Source organism: Ictidomys tridecemlineatus, chromosome 8 (genome assembly GCF_052094955.1).
Source record: "Ictidomys tridecemlineatus isolate mIctTri1 chromosome 8, mIctTri1.hap1, whole genome shotgun sequence".
Lineage (NCBI taxonomy): Eukaryota > Metazoa > Chordata > Mammalia > Rodentia > Sciuridae > Ictidomys > Ictidomys tridecemlineatus.
Genome location: NC_135484.1, coordinates 155,471,709 through 155,493,521, shown reverse-complemented (window position 1 = coordinate 155,493,521; position 21,813 = coordinate 155,471,709). Strand labels below are relative to the sequence as shown.

Below are 21,813 nucleotides of genomic sequence, written 5' to 3'. Positions count from 1 at the left end.
ACTTTCTTTACTTCTGAGTCCTCCGTGGACACTCAATACACGTCTGCAGAATGAATCCTATTCAAGCTCAGATCTGGAAGATGTGCATGAGGGAGTCAGATTGAGGGGAGGGCTAGCATGGAACTGAACACAGTTCTACTTCATTGACAACTTGCTTTTGGAGGGACATCCCTGGAGATGTCCCTGAAGGCAAAGTGTGTCTGTGCTAGTGGAGAATGCACATCTGAGTGTGTCCCTTTCCTTCTTTAATTCCTTTAAGGTATGGGGTCTGTCACAGAGATTTGAAAATGGCGGAGGACTTCAATCCAGCATGTCTGGCCTTTTCAGCTCCGCTGTCCAGGGAGTCTGGGACTCCTGGGACAAAGCCTGCCCTCCCTTCACCCCAGCCTCTGCCCTATCTGTTCCCAGCCCTGCCTCACCCTTCAGGGCCTTTGTTTAAGTGGTACAGCCTCTGCCAAGACTTTTTTTAAAGTTTGAAATTTTACCATAAAACATTCAAACTGGGCACTTGTGGCACTTGCCTGTAATCCTTGTGGCTCTGGGGGCTGAGGCAGGAAGATCAGGAGTTCAAAGCCAGCCCCAGCAATTGAGCAGGCCCTAAGCAACTTAGTGAGAACATCTCAAAGCAAAACAAAAAGGGCTGGGGATGAGGCTGGGGATGTGGTTATGCCCCTGGGTTCAATTCCCAGTGTCCTCTCCCCGCAAAGATCAAACATATAAAGAAGTTGAGAATATAGAGACTTATCTGTACAACTCCCCCCAGATTCAGCAATTGATTTTGCCATACTAGTCTTTTCTGCTTTTTTTTTCTGCTAAAACACAAAAAATTAATTTGCAGACATTATGTTTCCCCTAACTACATAGACATGTTCTACCTAAAGTGCATCTTATATAACCATAATATCAACCAAAAAAAAAATGAGCTATTCATCAAAAATATCTGATACCCAGTCCTTATAAATTTAATATTTATCTAACCAGGATCCAAAGTTCAGCCATTGTAATGCTTCCTTTGTCCCTGTTCGTTTAGGACAGTCCCCCAGCCTTTTGTTGTTGTTGTGTCAATTATGTTTTAGAAGGTACTACATTCTGATTTGTCGTGTATTTTCCTCACAGCATTTTTTCATTTATCTATTGTTCCCTTTAAGCTACTAACCCAAATGGTTGATTCGGTCCCTTTGATTTGAGTGACTGGCTAAGATTGGACATTTTTATCCGGACATTGTCTTTACACCGAACCCACTTTGCATCAAGAGGCACTTGTCAGGATGTCCCACTGGTACAGAAGATAAAGGGGTGTCCCTGAGACAGTTAGGGACACCACAGTGGTACAAAGGTCGGGATGATGAGATGAACCCCTGGGTGCCGTAACGGCGGCCCTTTGTGGTGTGCACACTGCTTCTCCACCTCGGTGCTCTTGGTAATAGACCAGGTGTCAGACCCTGATCAAGCCACAAAAGCAGAAGGTTCTTACAAAAGGAAATCGTTACTAAGGAAAGGCCTCAATCAACCCTCTCACTTCTAGCTTCACTCGTGAGCTTAAAAGCACCAACATCCGAGGTTGCATAGCCAGGAAATACGTTATTAGTTTCACGCTACTTTTGCTGAAGACCGCACATCTAACATGTGGGTTATGAGGAAAATGGTTGCCTAGGTAACTTTTCAGGGCCTTGAAGTCTGCTTTTGCTGAAAACACTGACTCTTCACCTGGGCCTGCAGGGGTCTCCTGGGCGATGGAACAGCATGGGGAGGTTTGACACTTCTTCCTCTCATGTCTGTCCTCTTGCTGCCCTAACTTTTGGTTCTGCATGGAGATATGCTGCTTGCCTTTTAGATATGGTGTGTGTTTCCCTTCTACCCTATCATGTGCTTTTCCAGTATCCCAAGTTCAGGCCCAGGTGGAGCCCCAGAGCTCAACTTCAGTCTCCAGAACATTGAGAAAGTGAACTCCTGCTGTTTATGCCCCGGCCTGGCCCAGGGGAGGAGCTCTGTGCTGTGAACCCCATTATCCCCTCACCTCCCCACTCCACTTTAGGGTTCAGCTTTCTCACCTGACAAATCATCTCAGTCCATCAGCCTTCGGGGTTCACTCCATCAGCCTTCGGGGTTACAAATTCCCACTGGGGTTCCTTTGTATGCCAAACTTTTCATCCCATGTGGACACACTCTTTAGACCTGCTGCAGTGGGACCTTCCCAGTGTACAGAGGCGATTTCTTGTGTGAACTCCACGGTTTTAAACACAGCAAGGCAGCAGTGGCTCCCTGGGTCTGTCATGTCCGGTTCTTCTCTGATCCCCTTCTTTGACTCTCATCTGAAGCTTCTATTCTCTGGTGGCTTTTCTGACTACCTCCAAAAGATAAAGCACTCCATTATTAATTATTAATTGAAACTCCATATTCCTGCCCGGGGTAGTTTTTAGTTCAAACTTCACACTAATTTTGACCATTAAATTAAACTTCTTTCTCCAACTATACTTTATGATTTTTTAGAGTTTGAAAATTCCTTAATTTATAATAATAATTTATCTTACATTCATACTTGAGTTACAGAGAAGATTATTTTCCTCCAGCAAATTAGCAGATGCCAGGGTGTGGAGCGTGTGGCCTGATAGGTAAGGATCACATCAGGAGTGGTTGTTGTATTTTCTTAAAGTCAGTAATTAGATAGCTGATCTTTTCACCTTGATTCATTCATTCTTTCTTTTCCTTTCTTCCTTCCTTCCTCCTTCCCCCTCCTCTGTCTATTTCTCTTTTTCTTTTTTTTCTTCCTTCCTTCCTTTCTTTTTGTGCTGGGATTGAACTCAGGGCCTCACACATGCAGGCAGAAAGTTTCACCTTGTTTTTTCCTCCGCATCCCTTGCCTTTGCTTACCGCCCATCCCCATCTGTTCATCTTTGTCATCTGTGATAGGACATAACCGGTCTGGGTCCTCCACCCAGCAGCCCTGGGAGCAGTGGCCTCTCTTCCCCTTAGCCGCCCTTGACCTCAGTGAGGATCTTTGTGGGTGTGGATTCTAGGTTTTAGCTGCCTCTCCAATGACTCCTTTGCATGCTCAAGTATGAGAACATTTATAGACCTGACCGGCCACATAGAGTCTCTCCAGATCTTCCCCTCAGAGCTTTCCTAAGTTAGCACTACAACCCGGATTGCAGCCTGTTGTAACAGGTAACGTGAAGCTGTCATGGGAAACTCTCTGAAGGACTTGGGGGAGCCAGCCAAGTCAGGAGGGAGGTCAGCAAGTTAAGAAAAATAACTTAAAATATGGTATAATGGTACAATTAGAAGACTCATCAACAGCAACCCCTAGAGAAACAAAACAAAACAAAAATAGCAACAACAACAAAAACAGGCAAAGAATAGCTACAATTTTTAAACAAACACTAAGATTACTTGCCAATTGCAAAGGTAAAAAGAAAGAACCTTGGATTGTTCTGAAGTCAGATCTTTGGCTTGGAAAAAATAACAATGAGACTGAGGTGCAGACTGTCTTCCACTGGAGCTCAACAGAGGGAGATGGCCCTGTCCAAGGGACCAGCTCCTCCAACAAAGGGAGACACAAGATTGTTGATTTTTTTTCTTTTTCTGGGGTGGGCTAAAGTCCATAATTTTCCCACTGGCCAGGGGCAGATTCCAAAAGATGTTTCTACTTGCTCTAGATTTTAACCACCAAGTCATATTGGGGCCAATTTGGGTGGGTGGTGGTGGTGTGTGAGTTACTCTTGCCATTTCTTCGAGTGCCCCCATGCTCCCTTGAATCTGTATGTAATTTCCCAGAGAGACCTCTGACTACGCCCATGAGAGACAGCGCGGGTGAGGGATACTGCAGCAGGCCGGTTTTGTCCTGGGCAGAGCTTGCAGATCTTTGGAAGGAGTCTGGGGGGAGTTTATTCCTGAGGCGCCTAAGCGTGTGGAGAGAAGTCTTCACGGGGGGCTCCCGGTGATACCGCTGGTTATCGCTGATGAGCCCTGATTTCCCACTTGTTGAAGTTTGAACATTAGAGAAGCACACGGAGGCAAGCAGAGAAAGCAGGGTTTATTTAAAAAGGGTAATAAAGACTTCTCCTGGGAGGGAGAAGGGGCCACAGCTGGTGTCCTGGTATCCCAGGAAGGAGGTGTTCTGCCCTTTTTATGAGTCCTAGGCTTCCTCCTCTTTCTCTTCCTTACCTTTCTCCTTCCTGCCTAAGTGACTAGGCCCAGGAAAGCTCGGTGGGACGGCCAAAAGGTGGGGAACAGGTGGGCTGAAGGGGGAAGGGCAGGGCAGAGTAACCCAGGGCTCATTAACAACCTTGGAGCTCCCTGTCGGGAGGGGCAACTCCTGGGTCGGGTGACCTTAGCGACAGGTTGGAGCAGGGCAGGTTTTTGGTAAGGGTGGAGGGAGGGCTCTGAAGGAGTTAACGATTTAATTCCTCTGGGGACTTTCTCCAGCTTGCCCGGACTCACTCCAAACTGGCCTCCTCGGTCTGGCCGGACTCCACTTCCCTCTCTGTACCGACTGCCCGTCCCATTCCGGCTTCCCCAGGGTAGGGGGCGGCGGATGTCGGTGGGTGGGCGTGGGGAAAGGGGCTGGCTCACACTGCAGCAATGTCACCACTGGACCCACCTGGGAGCTGTCGTCCAGGGTCACCTAAGAGCCGGGAGGAAGAGCCGGCGAGTCCAGAGGCTTATTGGGGAGGGGGAGCAGAGACCTGTCCGGCTTCCCCAGGTTTCAAAAGGAAGGGTCTTCGGGCCGCCGCATCTCTCCCATCGGGAGGCCCCTGGTCCGGCCTGCGGCACCGCGGGGACCCCGCCGACCCGCTGGACCTGCGACCCGCGGGTGGGAAGGCGCGCAGCGAGCGTCCGCTGCCCTGGGGTCGTTGCCGCGACCTGAGCGGCTGGGCGCGCGGCGGAGACCGCGGCCGGGAGGAGGCCCCGGGGCGAGGCCGGCAGCCCGGGGAGAAGGGGCCGGAGCCCGGGGAGAAGGGGCCGGAGCCCGGGGAGAAGGGGCCGGCGCCCGGGGAGAAGGGGCCGGCGCGCTCCGCCCAGCCGCCCCTCGGGCCGAGTCGCGGCGACCTGAACGGGGGCCACGCACGGCTCTTCTCGGAACAGGAAAGTCTCGCGGGCGGGAACCGCCGGCCTGTCTGCGCGCGGCGTCTGTCCGGAGGTCGCTCTGCAGCCGCTGCGGCCTGTCCCCAGGAGACCCGGGAAGCGTGGACGGCGAGGAGACCGTCTGCAGGGCCGCTGGGGAGTCGGTGGCCGGGAGGGGTCATCGAGGATCCTCAATTTAGATTAAAAGGGCGCCTCACGGCGACCTCGTGGCGCAACGGTAGCGCGTCTGACTCCAGATCAGAAGGTTGCGTGTTCAAATCACGTCGGGGTCAGCCGGCCTCCGTTTTGTGCGTCCGCATCCCCCGTGGCCGGCGGACAGTCTCAAAACATTAGTTTGTTTTAAAATGCAGATTTTGATATTAAATCCAACCGTGCCTCATGGCCCTGTGTTACACTAACCATTCTTCAGGTCCTCAAGTGCCTTTCAGGTTCCTCTCACCACTGGGCCTTTGCTCCTGCCATTTCCTCTTCCTCCTTGGCACCAGGATTCAGACACTCATCTTTCAGTGTTCATGGAAAATAAGATGTCATTTCTTCCAAGGCAGCCTTTTTTTTGGGTCTCTGGGCAAGGGCCCCCATTTGTGTGCTGCCTGAACGTGGCTTTCCACTCTCAATCACATTTCCCAACATTGTCTACACAGGGAAAGGCACTGACTCTTCCCACTCTGCATTAGGACTGCATACTCAGGACTGGACAAGTCTGTGTATTTTATTGCTACCTCCAGAGCATAGCAAAGTGTCTGGTACACAGAAGGCACTCACTAGTTGTGGAGAAGGGAGAAGGCCGACTTTACTGTGGCATTGCCAAACACCTTCAAGATAGCAGAGGTGGCGGTGCAGAGCTGGGGGTGTAGCCCAGGGGCAGAGCACTTCCCTAGCTTGTGCACCGAGCCCAAGCACCGAGCGAAGGAGAACAGAATGGCAGCTGGTGCAGGGGTAGCATGCTACGCTCAGGGGACAAATGGAACCATCTGCTGTCCACGTCCCCTTTTTTTCCTTTTCCTTAAAATGGACCTGTGCAATGAAAGCCCATTTTCTTACTAAGAATGCACTCAATTACACTCCCTTTATGTTACCCGAATCAATTTATCTGTAACATTCATTGGCCCTGTCTTTTGCCTTATTAAATGTGGGAATTTTTTTTTTATCCCCAAATGGGAAAATAGGATAATTGTCATAAAAAAATCAAGCCTGCATTTTTTACTTTATTATATTCCTAAAAGATCTGAAGTTAGAGTTCTCTGCTAAAATTGTACAATGATTATTTTCTGTATCTTTCTCTAAGCTTCACCATCTCAGATTGTATTGGTTTTCTAGGGCTGCCAAAACTTGTGTCCAGTGTCCTGATCTCCTCATCAGTCTGAGATAGGGCCCGCCCATAGCCCTGATTTTACCTTATCTCTCTTTAAAGACCTTATCTCCAAATACTGTTGCTGAAAGTTGGGACATTTGACTTGGAGAGTGGGGAATTCAGTCCCCGTCAACAGTTAGGTTGGGTTTTGCTCTGGGTTAAGGTGAGGCAGTACTGTCCAGTGACAGTTACACATTAAGTGTGGTGCTAGTATCTCTCTAGATTTTAAGTAACTCCTCCATTTTCCAGAAAAGCTGAAGGTTACCATAAATAATTTATTCAAGGTTGTATTCTAAAAAAGGAACAGACCAACAGGGAACTTAACTTTTTCTGACACCAGATCATGTGAATTTAGCAGCAGTGGATTAAAAGGAGAAATACTATTAAAATCATCACTTTCACACAAATACAAATGAACTTGTGTTTTATTTAATTCAATAATTAATGATTAACCCATAAAGTTCCAAGTTGTCAATTCTGTGAATAATTCAATGACATAGATGCATTATAATATATTGGAAATCATAATAAAAATCTGCAGCTTATATGCCTTTTGTTATCAGAAATACAGATAATTCTACAAATGAGACACAGGAACAACATATACAAGCTGTCCTATAACAGCACATTGTGAAATTTACAAAGAAGTGACCTTCATGACTTGTTCAATTATTTTTTGGTGGAAAGGAGCAAAACACTTCAATAGAGGTCTACATTTTTGACAATATGTGTTTTTGGTTTCCCACAACTTGGGTTGTTCTGACATCCTTTTCTTGCCATTTAAAAATAATGTAGCTCGGCAAGTCAAATATGGTATCATCTTGGACAATAGTAGGTCTGAGAATATTATGCTTTCTCCCTCCTGGTGGACTTCTCATTGCATTGTTGACTGCATATGCACTTGTGTCTTTTGAAGTTCAACAAATGCACATGAGCTTTCTTGTGTTGTGGGGCAGGAATCTTCAGAAAACATACCATGTCCCAGTTTTGTCCAAATTGAAGAGCCTTTATTTAGCCGGCCAGCCGGTGACTGTTCCCTAAAGGACCTACAACTGTCTCTGCAAGGAACAGCCCCAAGCCTGAGCATTTTATGATATTTAAAGGCAAAAACTACATCTGGGTTGACATAGCTGCAAGCAAGCAGGTTCAGAAGCTGGACAGAGCAGTTAGGGAGAAGATGCAATGGGTACATTGGTATTTCCCACCGGACTTTCAAAGTTGGCATAGCAGCAAGCAAGCAGAAGGGAAGTAAGTCAAAATGACCCTAGTTGAGTACAAGTTAGAGAATGGTTACTTATGTCTAGACAACCAATCTCTGACAAGGTATATCACCCAAGAAAAATGGAAACCAAAGAGAATAACTTGACGTTGTATAAGAACTACTATTTGTGTTGCCAAGTATACTATGCTAGGTAACTATTAGTGGGTACAGAGGCCGGGCTTTCCCCTGGGAGGAGCATTTCTTACACGATATGAAAGGAGTATCAGGGTAAAATGGAGTCTGTTTGTTCATTGCCCATATAGCCTGGTCAATAACACTCATTTTTGTTCACAAATTTGTGAATGATCCATGCATGACAATATACATGTCAATTATTTGCATGAATGAAGGTCAATACCTCTGTTTTGCCTAACAGAAGTGGAAAGTTTGGAAACCATCCAATGTTCATACACACCACCACCGAAACTATTGCAGGTCCCTCTGTGTTTGCTCGTGGGCACAGTGTTGATCTTTGTCCAGTGGTTCCACTGCCTCATGGTCCATTCCAACAGTGACACATTCTTCAACCATTTTACAATGAGAATTTCATTAATTGAATCAAATCCCACAACCCTCTTGCTTGTTTTTTTCATCAGTGTTGTCGGTTTCAAAGGACACTGGGTGAGGCTGTTTTCCCTGTGGTTCCTGTAGCTTGGAATCCAATATTTCAGAGGTGTATCGAGTCATTAGCAGTGAATAGATTGTCAAAAACCAAACCAAAACAACAACAACAACAAACAAACAAAACAGAGTGTGATTGTGGATTCTCTACCACATCAAGCATTTGTAGAGCTACCTCACGCTCCAGGAAGAAAAAGAAAATGGATCTTGGATAAGTGACTAAGCAACATCCATCTCTGCATCCATTGTGGTTTTGGTTTATCCTTATTACACCACCAGGCATGAAATGCGGCTTGCTCACATATCTGGCTTGCTAGAAGACTATTTTTCAAAGGCAGTACACTAGCCAGGGCCTTGGCAGCAAAAGAACGGCATACAAAGGGGTTTACAGAAGAAGGTATACAGAATTGGTGTTTAAAAGGAGTGCAAAGAAGTTATTTATGAAGGCGTAGACTGGATTGTGGGACCTCACCAGATATGGAGAAGAGCTAGAGGTTGCTATCACAGGTGGCAATTATTCGCCCCTTGTGGCTGGCAAAAGCAGCTAGCACTGAGGCAGGGACTCCACCAACCTGCAGCCTGTGACACCCTGAGTCTCATCTCCTTTCTGGCGGTGCCTTCCACTGAGCAGATTCAGCAGGAAATCGAAGGGTTGGGAAAGCAGGTCTGCTGAGTGTCCACAGAGGTCAGCATCTTAGGACTCAAAGCAGGAATTGGCAGGATGGAGATGAATTTCCATGTGCAGAGAGGTGTTTGTCATTTATGTAGGTGGGAACATCCACGTGGCACCCACTGTATGTCACTATGCAGCAGGCCCTGTCCCTGTGTCCTGTTTATAGGATAGCTATTCTCTGCCATTGATAATTCGAAATGCGATTCATTTCTCCAAATATAATGACAACCTAGTTCTAGAAAATACTTTCATGAATGCATTTCTTATATCAGTTATATATGTAAATATTTAATTCAGTTGAACATTAAGTATAAGTGCTTTCACAGCAAAGTCTATATCACCTTGTCAAAGACTTTAAAAGTATTTGTAGGTGCTCTAATCATTCACCTGTTGCTTTTCTGAAAAGAAAAGCCTCTAAACACATAAAGATTATTTCAAAGTTTTGATACTGTGTGCTTAAGTTTTTACAGGTGTTTTACATCTGGGATAATGGGAGAAAATGAATTATTTATAGGCTATTGTCACCAATTCAAAGGAGAACTAACAAAATGCCTGGGCAACAGGAATGTAGAGCAAATGTGTAAATAGAAACAAGACTGGCTCTTTCCCACAAGATGACAATAACTTGCATTCGATTCACAGTTCATTTGCATTTCTATGGAAAAACAGTTTGCATAACTAAACATTTTCTTCAATTTAGAGTTGAAAAAAAGCTCAGGACAATGACAGGTATAGATTCCCGGAAAATGAAATTAACTAAAAAATGTACATGGGACTACACACACAGTTCGTCATTTTTCAGGTCCATTTCAAAATCTTTCATAATTTTTCCTATATCAAAGAAAGAACCTACAGAATGGGAGAAAACCTTTACTAGCTACTCTTTTGACAGAGGATTAATATCCTGAGAATATAAAGAACTAAAGAAAACTTGACTCTTAAATATATTAATCCAATTAATAAATGAACAAATCAAGTAGATAGACACTTCTCAAAAGAAGAAATAAAAATGGCCAACAAATATAGGAAAAAATGTTCAACAACATCAACAATTAGGGAAATGCAAATCAAAACTACACTGAGATTTCACCTCACTCCACTTGGAATGGCAATATCAAGAATAAAAACAGTGATAAATGTTGGTGAAAATGTGGGGTAAAGGTACTCTCATAAATTGCTGGTGGGATTGCAAATTAAAATCAGTGGGACCATTCTGGAAGGCAGCATGGCGATTCCTCAGAAATGGAACTAAAGCCAGAATTAAAAGAGGCAGTCAGTGTAGATAGGTAAATCGAGTCAGATTGGATCAAGGAGGTCTGGGAATGGAGAGAGATTGAAATGCTAACTAAGGCCTTCAGAGCCCTTCCTCCACCCTAATCAGGATAACCTGGCCAGGCTTCAACCTGTTGCTAAGGTAACGGGTCCCAGGGATGGTCCCCACAGGGAGTTGTTAATTAGCCCCTTTCCTGCTTGGCCTCTCCAGCCATTCTGCTTCTCACCTTTTGGCCATCCCACGGAGCATCTCCTGGGCCTGGTCACATACATAGAAAGGAGAGAGATAAGGGGAGGAGCACAGGAGAACAGGAAGACCAGGAGGTACAAAAAGGAGGAACTCCTCACTTCCTGGAATACCAGGACCCCAGCTGTGGCCCCTTCTCCCTTTCAGGACAAATCTCCATAAACCCTGTTTTATGTGCATGCCTAGGCTCTTCTCTAATGTTATACTTCCACACGTGAGGCAGCAAGCTTGTCACGGATAACTGGAGAATCAGAACCACCGTATGTCCCGGCTACTTCTACTCCTTGATATTTATCCAACTGCACGTGAATATTTGTAGCAGCGTAATTCACAATAGCCAAATTGCCCAGATGCCTATCAATGGCAGAATGGACCAAGAAAATGTGGTGTATATGATACCACTGTTGACCGGTGAAGAGTCCTTGCTTCCCGAATGCTGAAGTAGAGCACCAGAGAAGCAGGCCCATGAGGCAGGTGTAGATGGAAAGTGGAAGCTTTATTAAGGACAGCGGAAAGGACTTCCTCCCAGAGGAAGAAGGGGACCCAAAAGGCGGAATCCGTGGAAGGGGGAGGTCTTCCCTTTTTTATAGCTAAGGTCTTCTTTCAGCTTTCCCACCCTCCTGACCTTTGTTTCCCTCTATCCTGCAGAGAGAGAACCAGGTGGGAAGGCCCAACAGGTGGGAGATGGGGGGCTGGAGGAGTAATCTGGGCAGGGAGGGCCTGGGGCGGTTTTGTTTGCTGAAAGCTGTTTCCTTAACAGTTCCTTAGGATGGTCTCTGGGCCTTGGGGACATTAACATTTCTATTTCCCCCAGTGCTGCTCTGCTTTCCCAGGCTCCATTCTCTATAACGGCCTCCATTTTATTTATCTTGCTGGATGTTAGACTTGATTTAGATAACTACACTAACTACCTGTCTGTAAATCTGGCTTTATATATGTACACAATGGAGTTTTACTCAGCCTTAAAGAAGAAAGAAATGATGGCATTTGTCGGTGTGCTCGGTAAAATAAGCCAGACTCAGAAAGTCAAGGATTTAACGTTTTCTGTCCTTGGGGAAGTTAGAGCAAAATAAGGAGAAAAGAGTGGTGGAGGTGAAGGATTGGATTTCACAAAAATATAGGGAAGATCAGTGGAGAAGGAGAAGGAGGAGGGGAGGGAAGGGAGGAAAATGGAGGAAATATGGAATAAATCTAACAAATCATGTTATGGACATATGTGAAGGTTCCAAAGGGAATTTCACTTTAATGTATATGCAGAAAGTATCAATCAAAAATAAATAAGTAAGGGAGTAAAAGGCAGATCAGAAGAGTAGAGGAAGGAGAATACCGCATGGGGTGAGACCCATGCTGAAATCAATTCCAAGCATGTATGATTTTGTTAGAATGAACCAATTACTATGTGTAACTATGGTGCTCAATAATAAAAAAACTTTAAAAAAGAAAGTACCCTGAGATCTCATCTTACTCCAGTCAGAATGGCAGCTATCAAAAATATAAACAATAATAAATGCTGGAGAGGATGTTGAGAAAAAGGAGCACTTTGACACTGCTGGTGGGACTGTCAACTGGCACAACCACTTTGGAAGTCAGTGTGGAGGTTCCTCAAAAGACTAGGCATGGAACCACCAGCTTTATCACCGCTGGGTGTTTACCCCAAGGAATTAAAGTCATCATATTACAGTGATACATGCATATCCACATTTATAGCAGCACAGTTCACAACAGCCCTTCTGCGGAACCAGCCTAGGTGTAGATAAATAGATAAAGAAAATGTGGCACCATATACACAACAGAGTTTAATATTATTATTATTATTATTAGTGGTGCTGGGGACTGAACCCAGGGCCTTATACATGCATAGACTAGCACTCTACCAACTGAGCTTTACCCCCAGCCCCACAATGGAGTTTTTTTCAGTCATAAAGAAAACTGAAATTATGTTATTTGCAGGAAAATAGATGGAACTAGAGACCATATGTTAAGTGAAATAAACCAAACTCAGGTCCAGGGTCATGGGTTTTCTCTCATATGTAGAAGCAAGAGAGGCAAAAGCAGAAAGGTGTGTGTGTGTGTATATGGGGAGAATTCTCAAAAACATTGAAGGGAGATCAGGAGAGGAAGGGGACTGGAGGAAGGAGAAGGGAAGGGAAGGGAAAACACTGAGGAGCAGCACTGGACAAATTATATTGTTATATTGTGTCACAATAAAATATGTCACAACAAATTCCACCATTAGGTACAACTATCATTCAGCAATAAAAATTTGGGGAAGAAAAGATAAACAATATAATTATTGTTGGTCAATATTAGATTTTTGCAACATGATACAGATTAACTTATAGGAATCCCTTTAAAAAAATAAACTCAGTGAATTCATCAACCTTTACCATAACTTGGGTGAAATATCCATCAGGATGACCTACTTTCTTTTTCTCTGATGACGTATTAGACACTTTAAAAATGTCAAGGATCCAAGTGACTGCAGTAAGGGAGGAGACCTTGGCACATACCTGAGAACACCTCCATTTCTTTTCTTATTTTGTGATACTGGACATCAAGCCCAGGGCCTCATGCCTGTCAGACAAATGGTGTACCACCCAGCTACTCTTCAGCCACCAACACAAGTCCAAATGACAGACTTCAAGAGAGGGAGCCCAATTTCCCTCCCCAGAGAATAGAACAACAAAGTTACAGGAAATTTTGCAAGGCCGCAGCATCCTGGCTGCCTGTCTTGGATCACTGGATTTGCTGCAAGTCAGCTGCCTGTTCAGAACTTGTTGGAGGACCATTTAGAGAACACCGAGGCTTCTGTCCAGCCACCAAGGGACTGAGCTTAAAGAGAAATTCTGCACACCTAGGTGGGACTCCAGGTGTTCTCCACTCCATTAACAACATCTCTTTTCAACCTTGGGAGAGACCTCTACCCAGGCAGGCCACTCCTGAATTCCAACCCGCAGGAGCTGTGAGATGGTTCATGTTTGTCTGGTTTTAAGACACTAAGTATCAGGACAATTCTTTATGTAGCAACAGACAACAAATATGACATTTTACTTCAAATTCCTCTCTTGGCTGAGTCTACAATCCCAAAATATATCATGATCCTTTCCCAATCATACCCCAATTCCTCCTTTGATTCGTCGACATGTGGATTTCAGAAAGCTCTGTAAAAAGCTCACCCCCCCCCCGCCGCCCCCGTTAAGATTCTTGAGTTAATCTTCTCCTTGCCCAATAAACTCGACTGTTCTTTCTGTAGGACTTTTGGTCATATTTTGGAGCCTGTATTCGATAAAGAGCAATAAAATCTGGAGAAGTAGAGTGAACCTCGTAAAGATCATTTTTATTATGTCATCCACAAAGAATAGGCTTGGGATATCAGTTCTGCAACAGCGTGCATTATGCCACCGAGTGAAGACGACCAACCGGAGTGTCTCTTAGGTGCATCATAGTGATGATTTCCTAGAAATAAGGGAAGACACCTGACTTGCACTGTTTAATTAGAAGCCACACGAAGTCACCATCTGCAGCTAACATCATCTGGTCCCTCGTGCTGTTTTCCAGACAACGCCAACCCACCTTCCCCGCGGGCTCCTGACCAGGTCAGCTCCGCACGTGCGGGAGAGAGCAGCAGCGCCTGACCGTGTCTCTCGCCCTGTCCACTCCCCTGTCCCCGGGGTTCAGAGAGCCGAGTTCATGGCCCGGGTTCAGGGGAAACAGGGGCAGCCTTTCAAGGCTCCCAGTGCTGCTCGCCCTGAGCCGTCCCCGGGTCTCGGGGGCGAGTTCGCCGCCAGGTTCGCGGGTTTCCTGAGGTTGCAATTCCGCTTCTTCTGGAGCTGGATTCAGGAAACCGCGCTCTCCACATCACACTAACAGAGAGGGGCAGCTCCGTGCGGGCATTGGTGGTTCAGTGGTAGAATTCTCGCCTGCCACGCGGGAGGCCCGGGTTCGATTCCCGGCCAATGCACAGCGTCCCCTTTTTTTTTTTCTCTCCGGTCCAACCACGAATCTGACAGCCTCTTTCCCATGCTGACTGACCGGAGCGTCCCCAAGACTTGTAGACTTATTTTTTTAAGTCTCGGCGATAGGCCTGCGTTTGGTTATCCGAAAGCTCTAAGTAGTCTCTGCCTTGTTCGCCGACGCCACCTCTGCCCGCGGGTCCCGGTCCCGGCGGTCTCTGCAGTCCTGCGTGCAACAAGCCCTGTAGACCTAGAGATGCCCGGCACCACACATGTAGAGCGTAATTGAATACCCGCCCAGCACGCGGGACAGCGAGCAGAGTGGCGCAGCGGAAGCGTGCTGGGCCCATAACCCAGAGGTCGATGGATCGAAACCATCCTCTGCTAGGCGGTTAACCTTTTAACCAGAGCCCAGGTATTGGATCAAATGAGGTTATCAAACAACTCTCAGAATTTTGGGGACCAGAAATGAGGGGTAAGAACCGCAGAGTCTGCAACCTTGTCTGCCTTCTTGGACACGAGTGCGCACCTGTGGTTTGGCCTGGCACTTCCAAGGTCGTGGGAACGTCCTGCGTCAGCGTCCCAGTTTGTTATTACTCCTCCGAGCACTGTCGCAATCTTCGGAATGTCATTCTTACCTCCACCACAAGCACCTCCATCAGCAACATCAACCCAAACCCTGGCGGGATGTAGAAATATAATACTCCTCATGGGAATATTGTGAACAACAACCCCGTCGTGTAGTCGTGGCCGAGTGGTTAAGGCGATGGACTTGAAATCCATTGGGGTCTCCCCGCGCAGGTTCGAATCCTGCCGACTACGCAGAGAGGTTTTCTTTGCAGGTGTGGAACCCGCAATGAACGCTCGTGCAAACGTGCGAACTCCCCTGCGCGTGTGCTGCCTCCTTACTGTTTTCTCCACGCCCGTTCCTCCTTCCAGGGTTGCCGTCTGATGCAAAGCCAGCGCCTGCCGGACTTCCGAACTCGGCGTGGGGTCTTCCAAAGTTGGCTTTCCTGCCTTGCAGTCCTCCAGGAGCCCGCCCGTGTCCAGCGCGGTTCTGCTTTTGAGGACCTGTGGTGTTTGGGGATTCCTGCCCCTCTGTTCCCCTGCCCCTCCGCCCTCCGATCCTGTGCCGTCCCACTCTCGGGGGCCAGAATCGCAGAGCAAAGACCAGATAGGGAAGTGGATTGTCGCTGTCTTTTCTTTAAAAAAAAAAACAACTATTTTTTTCTTGCAATCTAAAACTCTCTTATTTTCCCCAGCACATTCACATAATCATTGATGCAACATGAATGAGAGTGAAATAAATAAAACCGAACCTTTGGAAAATGCAGATAAGGAAAGGAAGTAAAAATAACCAGACCCGGGAACCCTGGGTCTCCTCCGCCGATTACCAGCGAAGCCCAGACGGGGCCCCGTATTTCTCCTGCGCCCGGGCGTCTGAGGAGATCACTCCGCGCGGTCGCTTCCCTCTGTGAACTCCCGGCAAACGAATTTTCATTGCCCAGGTAACGAACTGAAGCGCACACTTCTGACTCTGCAAGGAGCAGCTGTACTGAAGACTCTCCGCGGGCCAGGCCCGGGCCTGCGTGCAGCTTCTGCGGAGTCTGGGAACGCAGGAGACCAAGCCAACGCACCGCTGCCTGCTGTCAAAAGTTTACCTGGGAGGCCGCTTCTCGCCGGCCCCATGGTGTAATGGTTAGCACTCTGGACTTTGAATCCAGCGATCCGAGTTCAAATCTCGGTGGGACCTGAGTAACTTTTAGCGCCCTTTCTCCTGCAGGTGAGCACCCCACCCTCAATCATCAGGTAGCCCTTGAGCAGTAGTGCCCCTCCTCTCCCCGACCGTAGACCCCCCCCCCCCTTGCAGAACGCCACCTGTTTACTATTTCACTAGGGATCCCGCAGCTGCTTTCGTCCTTCTTGTTTTGTGGGGTGTCGGAGTCCCCCGGGTCTCGGTGACTCTTGTGACGACTGCTCAGCGGGTTCTAGTTCAAAGGATTTGTATCTCGAACTTGGTCCTTTGAAGTTGGTAGCACCCGGGAGCTTCCCGGAGTGTGCGCCACCTGGGGCGTAGCTGACAACCTGTGGACTAACCGGGTCAAGGTCAGGACTCCCTGGAATGAGCAGAACCACACGCGTCTCATCTCTTTTCTCCAGATCTCCCAGGAGGCCTCCCCGGCTGTTGGCCCCATGGTGTAATGGTTAGCACTCTGGACTTTGAATCCAGCGATCCGAGTTCAAATCTCGGTGGGACCTGCTGTGATTTTGATGACCTGGCCTTCACGGTCTGCAGACTCCGCTCTCCACAGTCATATTCTCCCCAGCCTTAGCCTTTCCAGGCGGTTCTTGTGCGACTCCGCACTTTCGTTTTTTGGTATATGCAAATTATTTCTCCGGCCTAGGTTCTTCATGGTTCAGGGGACAGAGGCATCTCCGACCCATCTTTTCTTCTCTGGATCCCCCTCCACATGTATTTTCGGGTGCAAGGATAAGCATAAGAATGGCAGTAGTAAGCTGCAATGGTTTGAGGGTTGGCCGCTTGACTCTGCGTCCAGGAAGTTGAATCCCATCTCCTGGGGCCTCGGAAACATCCTGGAGGTCTCCCCCTGTGATTCTCTAAGGTCTTGCCCACTGCCAGGCTCACACCCCTGGCTCTAAGCACTGCCAGTTACTTGCCCCAAACCACCTGGGTTCTCTGGCCTGGTGGGAACTCTCCTACTACTTCTCCATTTCCAGCCCAGTCCCACTTTCACTTGAGGTCCCCTTTTGCTTTTTGCCCAGAGTTCTTCAGATTTGGTAAGTTCCACTCTCCCTGGATCAGTAAGTGTTTGTTTTACAATCTCCAACTTTAGTTTCTTCCTTTCCTGGAGCCTACTGGTCTCTAAGAACTAACACTGCTCTGAAAATCCCAACCTTAATAGCGGTACAGCAGGCATGTCTTAGTGTCTCTCCTGACTGTCCCCAGGGAGGCTCCTTTCATGTGTGGCCCCCACTGTCTGGAAGATTAACTGTTCTGTTAAAAGTACTAACAACGAGATAAAGTCCCTCATTTCAATGGCTAGCACCTGGATTTCAGGTCTCAATGGACCTGGATCAGTTCTGGAGACCTTGTCCTTAAGTTTGCCCATACCAGGAGTACCCCTGGCACGTACAGACAGCCCCTGGGACTGGCACCTCCTCTCCTTGAGCAACACCCAGCTCCTCACTTTTTCCTCTGGCTGCTGAAAGTTGCCAGTCTCGTCTCCTATAACCTCTCCTTCTGATGCCTGTTTGCTTTGTTGGTGGCTTTAGTCCATCAAATTGTTAATTATGTGCTAGGAGGATCGAGTGTCCCTAGTTTAAAAGCTCCACCTGTGACTCTTTTCTTCTCTGGAGCTTTGTAGGTTAACTGTGGACACAGATGTGAATATGACAGAATGAAATCCCAGCCATCCTAGTCATCTGAGAGCTTCCGTGGTCTCCACACACAACACTTCCTATCAATTCTCCCTAAATTGAATCTGTGCCAGACATATATTAAAGATCTACAGAGCAGCTGCAAGAATATAGGCATTTTACTTTGAAGTTTTATTACACAGAGATCCCAACATGTAACAATTAACATTTTAGACTCCAAATACAGTAATCCCCAGTTTCCTGTCTTGACTCTGCACACTTCAAAACATTTTCTGGTGCTCTCAATGACAGCGGAGGAGCCCCAGGAGTTACTCTGGCCTCTAAAAATTGTTCTAGGAAAAGCCCTGGAAACGCCCTTTCGTTTCAGCCATGGAGGAGGGCCTGTTGGGAGCCATTATTCAGCTACCACAGCTTCTGTTGGTCCCAGCGTGACCACTAGATCCAATCTAAAGCACGTTAATAGCAAGTTAACTGGGTCTACTTCAGGTCTCCCAGAGTCTGTGGTTGGTCCTGATGTTGGCTGGACTGTAACCATCCCAGGCTCAGCCAGGGAAGGAGGAACTTTCAGACTTATGTGTTCAAGGGCATGATTTCGTCCTTAACCCTTACTGAGTTGGGAATTTTAGTTACTTGCTGACCCATTGCCTGCTGCTCTTCGTTAGTTCCTTGCTACAGGGGCCTTATCAGCATGGCAGGGTACTTTATCAAAGAACAACAACAACAACAAAAAAAAAAATGGAAAAGGCAGTAGTTCAAATCTGTAGGTTGGGTGGGAGTCATGGTCTTTCCTAACCTTTCGGGTGACATCACATTTTCAGCATTCACGAGGCCCAGCCCACACTAAAAGGAGGGGAGTGCACAGGAAGTGTGGCCACTACACTGGGATTTAAACACGCTACAGAGCCTGACGCAGAATAAGCCCTGACTGACCTGACACTTGGCAGGCATGTCCTTCTACTTAGGCAAGCAGTGATGCACTGAATCTGATTGCTAGGGCTCCTACTGGAAAGAATCTCTTTGCCACAGTTTCTTTTTTTTTTTTTTTTAAGTTTTCTTTACAATTAAGTCAGTGTTGAAGAGCTCGACTTTGGCTCTTCTAGTATCAGTTCTGAGCAAGTGAAACCGAATCTCTAGGGATGATGCCCTGACATGAATATTTCTTTTCCTTTCCCCCTTTTTTTTTTTTTTTTGGTAGTGAGGATTAAACCTAGAGTTACTTAATCACTAAGCCATATCCCCAGCCCTTTTATGTTTTATTTTGAGAAAAGTTCTCTCTGAGTTGCTTAGGGCCTCTCTAAATTGCTGAGGCTGGCTTTGAATTCAAAATCCTCCTGCTTCAGCCTCCTGAGTGGCTGGGATTATAGGTATGTGCCACAACTCCCAGCTCACATGATTATTTCTCAAAAATCCCCCCACTCCGGGTCTCATGGAATGGGAACAATTGACCATCTGATTCAAGTTGTCATCACTCCAAGGCAGTTACCACCTTCTGACACATTCTATATTTTGACTTTTAAATTATTAATCATATATTTCTACAATAGGAGGTATCACCATGGTAGGGAATTTTGTGTGTGGAATAAACAGTGTGCTTAAAAAAATGTAGCTTTGTATAATTTACCTGTTTTAGCTTAATATGTTATGATATTTAGTAGAGTTAATATTTATTAAATCATATTTTGATATGTCATTTGATCCTTGGTCATATTCCATATTTAATCTTCATTTTTTCTTCATTGATATGTCTTGTTACAACATACTCACAAATTACTTTTTTTTTTAATAATGATATTGAGCATAAGTGAGAAAGAGAAAAGCGGCCCTTGGCCTCTGGGAGCCAGCCTGACAGTTCTCAAGGCCTGGGTGTTGTCGGAACTGGCTTGTGCTCACCGTTCTTCTGCTGAACAATCTCACAGAACATCTGCACCAGATTGACCTTCCTGATGGTGATGGAATGAGATAGAAACAACCAAACCACATCCAGTGTTTTACAATTTCTACCAAGCACACACAGTGAAACAGTCGTGGTGCAGCCCACAATTCTGAACTTCCCCTCCACCAGGGAATCTGAGAAGCCACTGCCTTTTCAGCTTCAGCTTCATTCTAATCTGCCTTCTAGGTAAAATGTATTCACGTACCCAATTACCAAAGTTTCCCTCTCTTCGGGACAGCATCCAATGCAGTGCGAAGCCTCACTTCCTAGTATCCTCCCCCAAATCACCCAACACAAGCACAATTCTATAATAAGGCCTCTTAAAACACCTCTTTCCTGGGATCCTCCAAGGTTTCCCATGGTGCATTCTTTCTAGTTATAGTAGCAATAAAAACAACAGTATTCACCTGCAGCTATATTCCTGGTGGTCTTTGAAGGCGGACATAGAAATGCACAATAATTGAACAAAATGGCAATGCCAATTATTTTTTTGCCACATTTACCCTTACAAAATAAAGAAATCAAAGTCTCCTCAGTTAGCTCTGCAATTTTGCAAGATAAAGTCCAGAATCTTTGGTCTGATTCAGAATCAGTCGCAATGTGACCTAAGGCATCACTCACTCCCAGCGTGACACTAATCACCACCTGGGCTTCTCAGAGAGGCGTGGTCATTTCTACCCAGCACTAATGGCAAGTGGCAACACCCTTTTGAGAGTCCTACTAGAAGCTTCCAGGTATGCAACACGAACTGGTTTAATTGTGGTGCTAATCTATGTGACTTTGAAGATATGAAAAATTTATTTTGATAAAAAAAAACAAAAGTGTATATAAACTCCATTCTTCTTCATTAATTTCTCCCATTTCAGCTGCGAAACGGAAACGGTTTCGTTAAAACAATAAGGATGAAAAAAAAAAAAAAAAAAAAACCACACCGAAAGGAAGCGGAAACCTTCCATAAAGAAATATGATCCCTAAGAAGTGCAGGACAGGTGACGAGGTGGCCGAGTGGTTAAGGCGATGGACTGCTAATCCATTGTGCTCTGCACGCGTGGGTTCGAATCCCACCCTCGTCGGCTCCTCGGCAGTCTGAGGTTCTGCCCGGTCCACTCCTAGTTTTATAGAGAGATTCGGGCTCGTGATTTAAGCCCCAGTCCCGAGTTCCGACCGGACCCCCAGGTGGAGATTCCCGGCGCTCCCCAGCTGTCCCCCATCTCACCCCTGGGTCGAATCAACATTCTCTTGCCCTTCGGTGGGCTCTCTGCTGCCTTCTGTAAAGATCCCAGGTGTTTATTTTGTACTTTTTTGCAAAACCGGATCTTACCGCGAAGTTGAATTAATTTTAGATCTTTTCCAAGCATTCCAGCTTCTACTCATTTCTCAGATAAACTAGGAAAGAGTCGAGCCTCTTGCTTCCCTGTTGAGCATGTGTCAGAAGCAACTCATTTCTCGCTGAGGTGGGAGGAAGGGTTAAATGGACCGGCTGGAACTTGGGCTTTCTTTCACGGTCAGGTGTCGGTGTATCAGGGCCAAGAAAATGGACAAAAGCCAGGCCTCATCAAGTGCGAGCAGAAAAAACGGATGTAGCCAGACATCTGCTCTCTGGTACCCAACGCCCATCCAAAAAAAAAAAAAAAAAAAAAAAAGGGTAACCCGATTGGACCCTGAGTGCCTCCGCGGGGACACTGAGTGGATAGGGGCTCTCTCCCTTAATCCATACAAACCTCCAGGCAATGGAACTTGCCCACTATCTTTTTCTGGACCCCTCTCCATGCAGAGTGATGCCTTCTTCCTATCACTCGAATTAATCCCATTGCCTTGCTGTCACCCCTGTGTCCATGGATTTCACTCTTAAAATTCACCAAAGAACCAATTGCACTCCTCACCCTGTCCACTGTCGCAGCTGTCATGGAGGTCCATGTTGTCATTCAGGCCACTGTGACGGGCTCTTCTGCTCCTCTCTGTGCTTCCCACCCTGTTCTCTTAATCTATGGTAAAGGGGTGCCTGACTGCACCCAGCC

General features: G+C 46.6%; 7 non-coding genes across 7 annotated transcripts; all 7 read left to right on the top strand.

Moving 5' to 3' along the window:
- Positions 1-5,285: 5,285 nt before the first annotated feature.
- Positions 5,286-5,357, top strand: Trnaw-cca (transfer RNA tryptophan (anticodon CCA)). Its single transcript has one exon. It is a non-coding gene; the product is annotated as a tRNA-Trp (tRNA).
- Positions 5,358-14,400: 9,043 nt separating this feature from the next.
- On the top strand, positions 14,401-14,471 carry Trnag-gcc (transfer RNA glycine (anticodon GCC)). Its single transcript has one exon. It is a non-coding gene; the product is annotated as a tRNA-Gly (tRNA).
- A 307-nt stretch (positions 14,472-14,778) lies between these two features.
- On the top strand, positions 14,779-14,850 carry Trnam-cau (transfer RNA methionine (anticodon CAU)). The gene has a single exon. It is a non-coding gene; the product is annotated as a tRNA-Met (tRNA).
- Positions 14,851-15,203: 353 nt separating this feature from the next.
- Trnas-uga (transfer RNA serine (anticodon UGA)) lies at positions 15,204-15,285 on the top strand. Its single transcript has one exon. It is a non-coding gene; the product is annotated as a tRNA-Ser (tRNA).
- An 859-nt stretch (positions 15,286-16,144) lies between these two features.
- Positions 16,145-16,216, top strand: Trnaq-uug (transfer RNA glutamine (anticodon UUG)). Its single transcript has one exon. It is a non-coding gene; the product is annotated as a tRNA-Gln (tRNA).
- Positions 16,217-16,650: 434 nt separating this feature from the next.
- Trnaq-uug (transfer RNA glutamine (anticodon UUG)) lies at positions 16,651-16,722 on the top strand. Its single transcript has one exon. It is a non-coding gene; the product is annotated as a tRNA-Gln (tRNA).
- Positions 16,723-20,786: 4,064 nt separating this feature from the next.
- Positions 20,787-20,868, top strand: Trnas-gcu (transfer RNA serine (anticodon GCU)). The gene has a single exon. It is a non-coding gene; the product is annotated as a tRNA-Ser (tRNA).
- The last annotated feature ends 945 nt before the right edge of the window (positions 20,869-21,813 follow it).